The sequence below is a fragment of the Ursus arctos genome, unplaced genomic scaffold (genome assembly GCF_023065955.2).
Source record: "Ursus arctos isolate Adak ecotype North America unplaced genomic scaffold, UrsArc2.0 scaffold_4, whole genome shotgun sequence".
Lineage (NCBI taxonomy): Eukaryota > Metazoa > Chordata > Mammalia > Carnivora > Ursidae > Ursus > Ursus arctos.
In genome coordinates this window covers 4,303,756-4,314,466 of record NW_026623056.1, presented here as the reverse complement: position 1 = coordinate 4,314,466, position 10,711 = coordinate 4,303,756, and the positions used below count along the sequence as shown (strand labels likewise).

The following is a 10,711-nucleotide window of genomic DNA, read 5'->3' as shown; positions in this document are numbered from 1 at the left end:
TGTAATGAAGCTTGTTTAGAAAATTAGGAAAACAGGGGAGCCTGGGTGGCTTAGTCATTAAGCGTCTGCGTTTGGCTCAGGTCATGATCCCAGGGTCCTGGGGTCAAGCCCCACATCGGGCTCCCTGCTCAGCGGGAAGCCCTCTGCCCCAGCTTGTGTTCCCTCTCTCGCTGTCTCTCTCTCTGTGTCAAATAAATAAATAAAATCTTAAAAAAAAGGGGGGGGGAAGAAAATTAGGAAAACAGTGTTCTAGGGTTTTCGGGAGGCAGAGCAAAAGTAGCAGGTTATCACTACACACCTTTATTTGGCTGAAGTTTAAAAGACTAACCGCACTGAGTGTTGGTAAGGACGTGGAACAATTGGAACTGTCTCACACACCGCCGATAGGAAAGTGAAATAGGGTGATCATGTTGGAAAACAGTTTGGTGATTTGACCATTTCTTATAAAGTTAAACACACGTCTACTATATGATTCAGTCATTGCACTGCTAAGTATTCACCCAAGAGACATAAAGCATATATTCACACAAGGACTTGTACCCAAGTGTACCTAGCAGCTGTATTTGTAATAGCCAGACCTGGAAACAACCCCATGTCCATCAACAAGGGCATGGATGAACAAGTTTCGGTAAATTTAAACAACAGAATACTGCTCCGCAATAAAAATGAGCAAACTAATGATAAATGTCACATGGATAAATCTCAGAGTGATACTGCAAAAGAGTACATACTATGTGATTTCATTTATGCAGAACTCTACAAAATGCAAACTAATCTGTAGTAAACAGAAAGCAGATTAGCATTTGAGGATAGAAGTAGGAGAATGGGGGGCGTCTGGGTGGCACAGTGGTTAAGCGTCTGCCTTCGGCTCAGGGCGTGATCCTGGCATTATGGGATTGAGCCCCGCATCAGGCTCCTAGCAGAGGAGCCTGCTTCTTCCTCTCCTACTCCCCCTGCTTGTGTTCCCTCTCTCGCTGGCTGTCAAATAAATAAATAAAATCTTTAAAAAAAAAAAAAAGAAGTAGGAGAATGGGGGGTGAATTACAAAAGGGCACAAAAATTTGGGGGGGATGATGCATATGTTTATGATAGGTTCACACGTATGTACGTGTGTCAAAGCTCTTCAAATTATGTACTCTAAATATGTGTAGTATATTATGATAAAATATACCTCAACAGACTTGGGGAAGGAAAAGAAAACGTATGTATTCAAAACAGAAGGATTAAAGCACCCCTAAGAAGCTAATAGAAAAACTAAAATTTTTTGAATGTCCAAACTACGGTTGAGTATGCATGCAAATAGAGCCTAACACCAAAATGACCATTTCCATTTAGTTCTTATTCTGTGCTTTTCCTTCCTCGCTCCCAGATCCAAACTAGTTATGCTGGTAAGGGAGGGAAACCCTTTCCTTCTACCTTCTATGTTTTCAGCCGGGCCCCTGTAACAAAGACAGATTAATTAAAAGACAGAACAACCCAAGTTTGTCAGCATGTATATCTCATATACACATGGGAGAAACTCAGAAAAAGAGAAACAAAAAAAAGGTGGCTTAGGCCTCTTGCTTATGCAGCGTCTTCGGCACGGAACAATAAATGTGTGAAGAGACGACAGGACAAAGGAAGGCTGTGCTAGCCTTCCAGGGGAGACAAACGGAGGGAAGGAAAGGCAAGGGTAGAAGCTGGTGGAATTGGATTTGTTGGCAGATTCCTCTGGTGCTGCCTCTGGGCTGATGAGGTGGAAGGTAGAGAGGTTTCCCGTGTTTGCTGCTGCTTAATTGCCTTCAGCTCAACGTAAGAGCTCGAAGAGGCCTATGTTGGGGTGACATACTCTGGTTTCCTCCTACATTACTCGGTTGGGGAACTTTTTTCTTTCAATTGCTTTGATGAGTCACTTAGTATTTACTTACTGAATGCAACTGGTTCTTTCTTGAGTGAGCGATGGGAAAGAGCTTGATTGGTGTGTGTGTTGTGTGCTGTTCAAGGTGGGACAGGTGGGAAGGCGGCTAGTAAATGGCCGGGTCGTCTCAGTATTTCCCTTATACCAGAGATTCTCACACTGTTTTTGGTCTCAGGTCCATTTTGTTCTAAAATGTATTGAGTGCCTCAAAAAACTTTTGTTAAAATGGGTATGCATATCAATATAGAAATTCAATGAAGAGAATTTTTAAAAATATTTATCAATTTGGGACATCTGGGTGGCTCAGTCGGTTAAGAGTCCAACTCTTGATTTCCGCTCAAGTCACGATCTCAGGGTTGGGAGGTCAGGCCTCGTGTTGGGCTCCGCACTGGGCATGAAGCCTGCTTAAGACTCTGTCTCCCTCTCCCTCTGCCATTCTCTCTTTCTCAAAAAAAATTTATTAAAAAAATATTTATTGGTTCATTTAAAAAACAATGCTTTATATGTTAATGTAAGTAAGATACTTTTATGAACAATATCTTTCCAAAAAAATTTGTGTGAAGAATGGCATTGTTTTCCATTTTTGTCAATCTCCGGAGTGTCTGGCTTAAAGAAGCCAGCTGGATTCTCCTATCTGCTGTTTATTCCGTCTGCTGTGACATCATGTCACATAGTCTCTGGCAAACTCCACTGCACAGTCATGAGAGTATGTGAGAGTGAAGCAGGCAAATAGCCTCTTAGTGTCGTTACGAAAATTGCTTTTACTGCAAGGACATTAGTGGAAGGGTTTTTTTGGCCCCAAATCTCTTCTCTGGGAGAGATTTTGAGCCCATGTCTTATAGGATCACATGTAAGTCACAGCATACAGCTAAAAATCTATCCTGTTCTACAAGAGTAGCTTTGAAAGAGAGTCAACAACTGTCCCAGTTTTATAAAATATTTACCAGATAAAGCAGCTGGAGCCTCAGAAATGTTAGGCTGGAAAAAATGGATATGAGGCCGAAGATGAAAAGAATCTTTATATACAGTTAATGTTTACCCGCAAAGCCTTAAAGAATGTATTTAACACTGGATTTAAAAAATCTTTACTATGGCCAGACTACTCTGAAAATTGACCCACTAAAACACCCGGGAGTTGCTTTAGCAATCAAGGGAACAGTCCCCTGACCACATTTTTCTTGAATGGCAACAGAGTTTCCACTGTTTTCCTAGACAACAGTTAGTCATTAAGGGCTTTTTTAGGGCAGAACGTGGTCTCACGGTCATGCCCAAACCAGCAGATTAATTTAAAGTAATTACGTAGTAGAAACCCAGTATTGTGTTCAAATGGTACTGCTCTTAGCCACAGAATTTGGGAATTGGTGGTGATTGCACCTCCAGAAAAGGTCTAACTTCATTTAATGTAGAAATTACGTAAAGCTTATTTGAGAAACAAAACAGTCAGTAGGTTTTTGTTGTGCTTTGGTTCTTGAGGTTAATTGCATACTTTCTCAGTGGGGCAAAGAATAAAATATATTAAAAACCAGAGCAAAATCCTCATGGCAAAATCCCTGCTTTCCCACACTCCAGGAGTTCTTTCAGATTGTTTCTGTTTCCACTCTATCATGTGTAATTTTACCCTGTCGATGTCGTGCAGAAGATCTGTGATTGATAGGTATCCAGTGCCGGTCCTGAGCGCCTTACTGGAACTTAGTGGTACAGTACTTTGCAACTAACGAGTTGGGGGGCGGGGTGGGGGGGAAGGTAAAGGAGCTTGCTTTCCAAATCTAGGACAAAGTAACGATATGCATTGTGGGGATCAAATAAATATATGCGAAAGAAACCTACAAATTTCTAAATTGTTTCATCATCAACAAATGTTTATTGAAGCCCCACTATGTGCTCTGCTAAGCAGTTATCAAAGTGTTCTGTGCCGGCCAAGGTGCAGCGTGTATCAAGGTATGAAGTACCTTCCAAGTCTGGATTTTACACTCTAGTTGGAGAGATAAGCACACAGGTAATATTAGATCAGAGGTGTGGGGGAACATCTCACAAGGCTGAGATGACCCTTCTGCTGTAGACTGAATATTTGCATTCCCCCAAAGCTCCTATGTTGAAACCTAATCCCCAGTGTGATGGTATTTGGAGGTGGGGCCTTTGGAAGGTGATTAGATCATGAGGGTGGAGCCCTCTTGAATGGGCTTAATGCCCTTTGAAAAGGGACCCAAGAGAGCTTCCTAGCCCCTTCCGCTGTGTGAGAGCACAGTGAAAAAATGGCTTTCTGGGGACCAGGAAGCATGTTCTCACCAGACACAGAATCTGCCTGTCAGTACCTTGATCTTAGACTTCCCAGCCTCTAGAACCGTGAGAAGTAAATTTTTGTTTGTAAGCCACCCGGTCTATGGTATTCTGTTAGAGCAGTCTAAATGTGGTAAGACGTTCGTCTGGGATTGCCCCAGAAAGCTTTGTAGATATGGTGTGATGTGAGGACTCAAGGTCTAGAAGAATATGGTCCATATGATATTATTAACACTGATATTATTATTCATGAATTCCTGGTCTGAAACTAGGTTTGTGTTTATATTAAATGTTTAAAATACCTGGTATATTGGGGCGCCTGGGTGGCGCAGTCGTTGAGCGTCTGCCTTCAGCTCAGGGTGTGATCCCAGCATTACGGGATCAAGCCCCACATCAGGCTCCTCCACTGGGAGCCTGCTTCTTCCTTTCCCACTCCCCCTGCTTGTGTTCCCTCTCTCGCTGGCTGTCTCTATCTCTGTCAAATAAAAAATAAAATCTTAGAAATAAAATAAAATAAAATAAAATAAAATACCTGGTATAAACTTCTTTCCTCTTTTTCCCACCAAGATTTAAAGAAGAGAACCACAAAATTTCCATTGTGAAATTTTTTAATAAGTGTAAATGATTCAAGAGCATAAGGATTTTATTTCCCTTAAAGTACACAAAGATCCCTGACCAAGGGGAAAGTATGCAGCCCCAGGGTAGCTTGCTGTTTGCCAGAGGCGTGTTTGGGCAGAGAGCGAATTTGGGGGGATCATTTGACCAGGGTCCTGGCATGGTTTTCTCTTTGCCACATATCGAGCCAATTGCTGTCAAGGACACTTTCTGTTACTGAGTCAATTGATGGTTCTTCCTATTTTGTTTGGTTAAACACGTTTCTCAGGAAAGAAACTGGACATTATTTTTTTTAAGATTTATTTATTTGAGAGCGAGCGAGCAGGGGGAGGGGCAGAGGGAGCTGGAGAGAGGGAATCTCAAGCAGACTCCCCACTGAGCCCGACAGGGGGCTCTATCCCATGACCCTGAGATCATGACCTGAGCCAAAATCAAGAGCCGGAAACTTAACTGACCGAGCCACCCAAGCACCCCAAGAAGCTGGACATTATTAATTAGATGTTTCCCAGAAAAATTTAATGGAATCGATTCCGTTTTTGGTATTGTATAGTAAAGAATCTAGCCTTTACTCCAAAAGAGGTCTGGAGTTTGTCCTCAGCTTCCTGATGGGAGTGTCATGTTTGCGTGGGGACTCGGCACCAGACAGTCACGATATGATAGAGGCTGGCGGATTTGAGCCATGTGGTATCAGTTGAACTCCCGAGGGGCTAGATCCCAAGATCGCCCCCTGGATGGGGCCCTTATACAGACTCTGGACCCCAAGGCTTGGGTAAACCTCCTTGGTTGGCAATACTCACTGCCTATTAAGTCATATCAATGCCAAAAAAGTGACAATGCCGTGAGTTCACGGGGACAGGACAAAAGCTCAGCATTTCGGACTTCATCTTGACTTCTGCCCTAGGTACTTCTTCCCTTACCTGATTCCAGTCGGTACCCTTGAGCTGTGTTACAGTCTAACCGTAGCATAACAGCTTTCAATGAGTTCTGTGAGTTCTAGCAAATGAGCAAACCTAGGGGTCGTTTTAGGTACCCTTGAACTTGCAGGTAGTGTCAGAAGTGAGGGTAGTCTCTTGTGCAGACTGTTTGTTCTAACTTCTCAGTTGGTTAAACTCTCACAGGTATGAAGGCGCATTAGTATGTCCTGCAAAACTCCCTACGAGTTCAGCTTTACTGCCTGAAGCCTGTCCATCCTGGCCTATCCTAATAAAGTGCAGGCTAGGACATTTCTCCCAACATTGTGATCGGGAGAAATCACAGTAAAACGAAGATTAAGGGTGGTTTGGGAAAAGAGGACCCATACACACATAAAGACGTCCGTTGGGCTTTTGGCTTTCGGCTCAGAGGATGCAACCGTCTGTGGTCATCCTGATTCTGAGCTCATCTGACTCCAGCCGCCTCCGCCATGCCACCTCAGTTCAGCCCCGACGAGCTCAAAGTCGTGTACCCGAGGTGCGCCCGTGGGAAGTCGGAGCCGCATCTGCCCTGGCTCCCAGGATCGGCCCCCCTGAGTCTGTCTTCCGAAAATGTTGGTGATGACATCACCAAGGCAACTAGCGACTGGAAGGGTCTGAGAATGACAGTGAAACTGACCGTTCCGAACAGACAGTCCCAGACTGAAGTGGCACCTTCTGCCTCTGCCCTGATTATGAGAGCCCTCGAGGAACTGCCAAGAGACAGAAAGAAACATTCAACACAGTGGAAATACCACTTTTGATAGGATTGTCAACATTGCCTGACAGATGCAACACTGATCTTTAGCCAAAGAACTTTCTGGAACCATCAAAAAATCCTGGAGACTGCCCAATCTGTGGGCTGCCATGTTGATGGCCAATAACATCACCCTGGTGCAGGGGAACACTCCACTAGTTAAGAATTACAAAGGAAAATATTTCAATAAAAGATCATTTGATGACCCTCCCCCCAAAAAAGATGTCCGTTGAAGTATTTATCATAAGAGTGAATAGAGAATTGATTATATAAAATATGATATTCCATAGAGTGGATACTATTTTAAAAATTAGATATATATGTACTAATATGAAAAGATCTCCAATATAACTTATTATAAGAGCAAGGTGCAAAGAACTTGCTTTTTTTTAACCTCAGTAAATAATCCTGAGGCAAGGGGGTAAATGCTTTAATGATGAAATAAACAAGTTTAAAGTAAACAGATTTAAAGAGTTTTCTTTCCTTATTTGTGCATAAGGACTTACTTCTTCAGGGACCTGGAAGATGAAACAGAAGGAGGAAAAGCCAGTCCAGAGTGTGTTAAAGAGGACAATGGTGGTTCACTCCCTTGGGGACCCCCTGTGGAAATATGTAAAACGCCCTCAGGATTGTCAGCCCAAGAGACAGAAGAGGGGAGCATGTATCTGTTGCATGCCCCCCCAAGTGCCCTGTTGGTTGAGGTTTGCCCCACAGGTGCTAACTCCCTGGCACTTGAGACTTGCGCCCACATAGGAATGTCTGGGCAGCTTCCTCCAGCATCTTTAAAGATGGCGGCAGAGCTCAGAGCAGGAAAGAGCCCTTGGGTTCAGCCAAGGCAGTGCTGTCAGGTTAGGCCTGCACATGCCTGGTTGTTGCAGCGATGGCCAGGACAGCCGTGGGCTGAGAGGATGTCAGACACAATACAAAGATGTTTGACGTGATGTGGGCTTGGGTATTAATCCCAATGCCGGACTTCCTAGATGACCTAGAGTTTCTGGATTCTCAGGCGCAATTATGACCTGAGGACAGCCAGACGTCAGCGCCGAGATGGCTGGACCCACTGGAGGCCACCGCCGGGCGAAGCCCCCTGCTTTCGGTATTTCTCCCTGCTGCGTTGGCAGCACCCTCTCTCCATCCATTGATGGTAAAGGCTCTCCTCCTGTCACTGCTCTCTCTCCTCTCTCAAGCTCTCCCTAGGGAAGCCCAGGTCTGGGGGTGGAGGGAGACCCACACTCCACTTGCTCAGACCTACCACCCCCCACGCACAGATCACCTTCCACAAACCCCCAGAGATCCTGACTGTAAAACACAACGTGGAAATTTTCTTGCCTCTGAAGTTCTTTTTATTGCCTCACCGCTGAGTGTGTGTTTAAATTTACACGGCCATGAGTTTAGGTGATATTTGGGAGGTTTTACTCAGCTGGAGTGAGTTCCGTGAGGACAAGAGCCATAAATTGTATTTCTTTGTACCTCTCAATACCTCGTAAAGGAATTATAGGTAACAGATGTTCAATAAATGTGCGGTTGATTTTTGATGCAGGCCCCATTCTGCAAAGCCCCAAGAACAGCTAATTTCAAAGCAAATGAATGAAAGCAACAGTACACCCAGGGGTCATGTGTAACAAAGGGACTAAATCTGCTTGTCCTCATTAAGGCAATGAATAGATGATGAGCCAGCTTGGGTAAGCAAATTCTGCCATTGACCTGAAGGTCATTTTCACAGGGACATTTCTGGTAAAGCCCTGAGCTTAGGACTGACAATATATGAATGCACATTAGCCAGTAGAGAGCATAACAATAAAAGTGAAATAGGAAAAATGTGCCTTAAACAAAGAATGCAATGTGCTTGCTTGAGGAAGTAAAACTCAAGTCACTCCTTATGGACTAATCAGTACTCCTCCCTATCCCAACCTCAACATTTAGGTTAGCTCTTGGGTAGGCAGCTGCAACAGGTCAATATTTGCAGTTCTCTTTCCATTCCTGATCACCCTTTTGAATGTAGATGGCCTCGTGACTTGCTTTGGCCAATGAAATGTTAGTGGGAAGGGATGCATGTCACTCCCACGCGGAAGCATTTAGGAGCCTGCGGCCACTTCTGCAGGCAATCTTGCCTTGCTGCAGCAATCTGGGAGCAGGTATTTAGATAGAGATGCAACAAAATTGAACCAGGGAGATGGAGCACATTCATTTATTGAGTACCAGCCATGTGCAAAGCACTGTTAGATGCCAGGAATATGCTAGCCCACAAGGCAGTCTCTGCTCTCATGAACTTTCTTGTCTGCAGGGCACACATCTATTTTTAACTTCCTTAAATCAGTATTTAATTTTGGCTATGACTCATTACAAAGGGAGATAAAACATGTCAAGAGAGCACATAATATGAACATCCTGAGGTCTGAGATTTGATGGGAGGATTGATTTAAGAACAAGTAGGAGTTATCAGTTAAAGAATGTTCCAGACTGGGGTTCTGAGGCAGAGAAGGCATGGTGAATCTGAAAAAGAAAAGGCCAGCATGGCTGGACAAGAACAAGTGGGGGAACAGTCCACCAGGCTTGTGAAACTCAGAGAAACCACACTGGATGGGCCTTTGGGCTTCGTTAAAGATCTCAAGAACTTATTCTAAATGTATATGGGTTTTCTTGAAAGAAACAGTGGTCATGCATCACCCTTCTCTAATCCTTCTCTTTACCCCAGCAGCCCTTGTGGAGTGGCACTGAGTTCCTCCTCGTTGGGAGGCACTGAACCACGTTGAGAGATTGAGCATGTCCCCTTGTCATAAGTTTGCCGAGTGGTGTCTCCCCCTCCCTCAGAAGTTACATCACCCCCTGCCATCGGAGGTGTTCAGCCGCGTTGCTCCACAGAGACCAGGATCAGCTCTAGCTAGTCTGGTAAAAAGGCATTTGCTACAGGTATTAAATGGCTAATGGAATCATGGAGAAATGGGTTCTACACTGTCTTTTCGGGAAGAACCTAGAGCCACCCCACGTGACTGGCCCAGTAAGAACGCTGTGGCCCTGGCGCCGTGAGGATGCTGCCTGGGAAACTGGAAGCCGCAGTCACAGCTGCCGGCTTGAAACCACATACATCAGGACGTTGGGTGTCACGTGACATGCCCCTGTCCCCAGTACCTCATTTGTAGATTCAAGTCTTGCACAAATGTGAGGGATCTGCAAGACCTAGATCACATCCAGAAACGAACTTCAGGGGAGGCTGGGAAAAGTCCTTTTAAGTTTAGTCTCAGGGCGCCTGGGTGGCTCAGTTGGTGAAGTGTTTGACTCCGGGTGTCAGCTCAGGTCACTATCTCAGGGTCATGAGGTTGAGCCCCGAGTGGGGCTCCACGCTCAGCATGGGGTCGGCACGAGATTCTCTCTCCCTCTGCCTCTCTCCCAGCTTGCATGTGTGCTCTCTCTCTCAAAAAAAAAAAAAAAGAATAAATAAATCTTTCTAAAAAAAGAGAAAAAAAGCTCGTAGTCTCTGCAGTATGGAAAAGCTGCTGGAAGAGGGTGGAAGGAGATTCTGAATGTGAAAATCATGGTGCTCATCACACCACATCTCAGAGGAACTGAATTCAAGTGAGAGCCCTGCTTTCGAAAGCCTTCCAGCTCTCACTTTAGCTTTTGCAAACCCTATACTTATCTGCATTTACTTTATGCAGAATTAATGTCCAGGCCATCAGTTTTTGTTTCTTCAGTTTCTTCTGGGATATCTTTTTTTCTGTGCAACCTCCTCTTCTGGTCTAGGACCCACCTGCTCTTTCTCAGCAAGGAGTGTCATCTCAGTGCGGCAGGGAGAGCGCGTGTGGGGTTAATCTGACCAGGAGCCCCGTAAGCTCCATGCTGCGTCTTGGGGGCTTTGTTTACCTGGATGTGCTCGATGGCTAGAGAGTATACATCTAAACCCTGAAGTTCGGCATTACACTCTGCAGTTTTAAGCATGCGCACTAAAAATTCAGCACTCCTTTTGAGCCCCCAAGCCTGTGTGCAGTCCCCCAGTTTGGCCCGGGCACACCTGCCAGGTCCACCACTGCAGGGACGGAACGGCCCACATGGCTTCTGCAAAGGGACATCTTTCAGATACCTGCAGGCTTCTTGGATAGGCATACCCTTGGTGGCCTGGGCAGTTTCACCTGTGTTCTTAAAGTGAGCACGAAGATTTGAACCTCTTGATTTGCATGATTTTGTAGGGTTTTCTGGATCAAGTGAATAGAGAACCAT

At 44.9% G+C, this 10,711-nt stretch overlaps 1 pseudogene; it reads right to left on the bottom strand.

Moving 5' to 3' along the window:
• Positions 1 to 10,144: 10,144 nt before the first annotated feature.
• Positions 10,145 to 10,711, bottom strand: LOC125281465 (60S ribosomal protein L17-like; annotated as a pseudogene).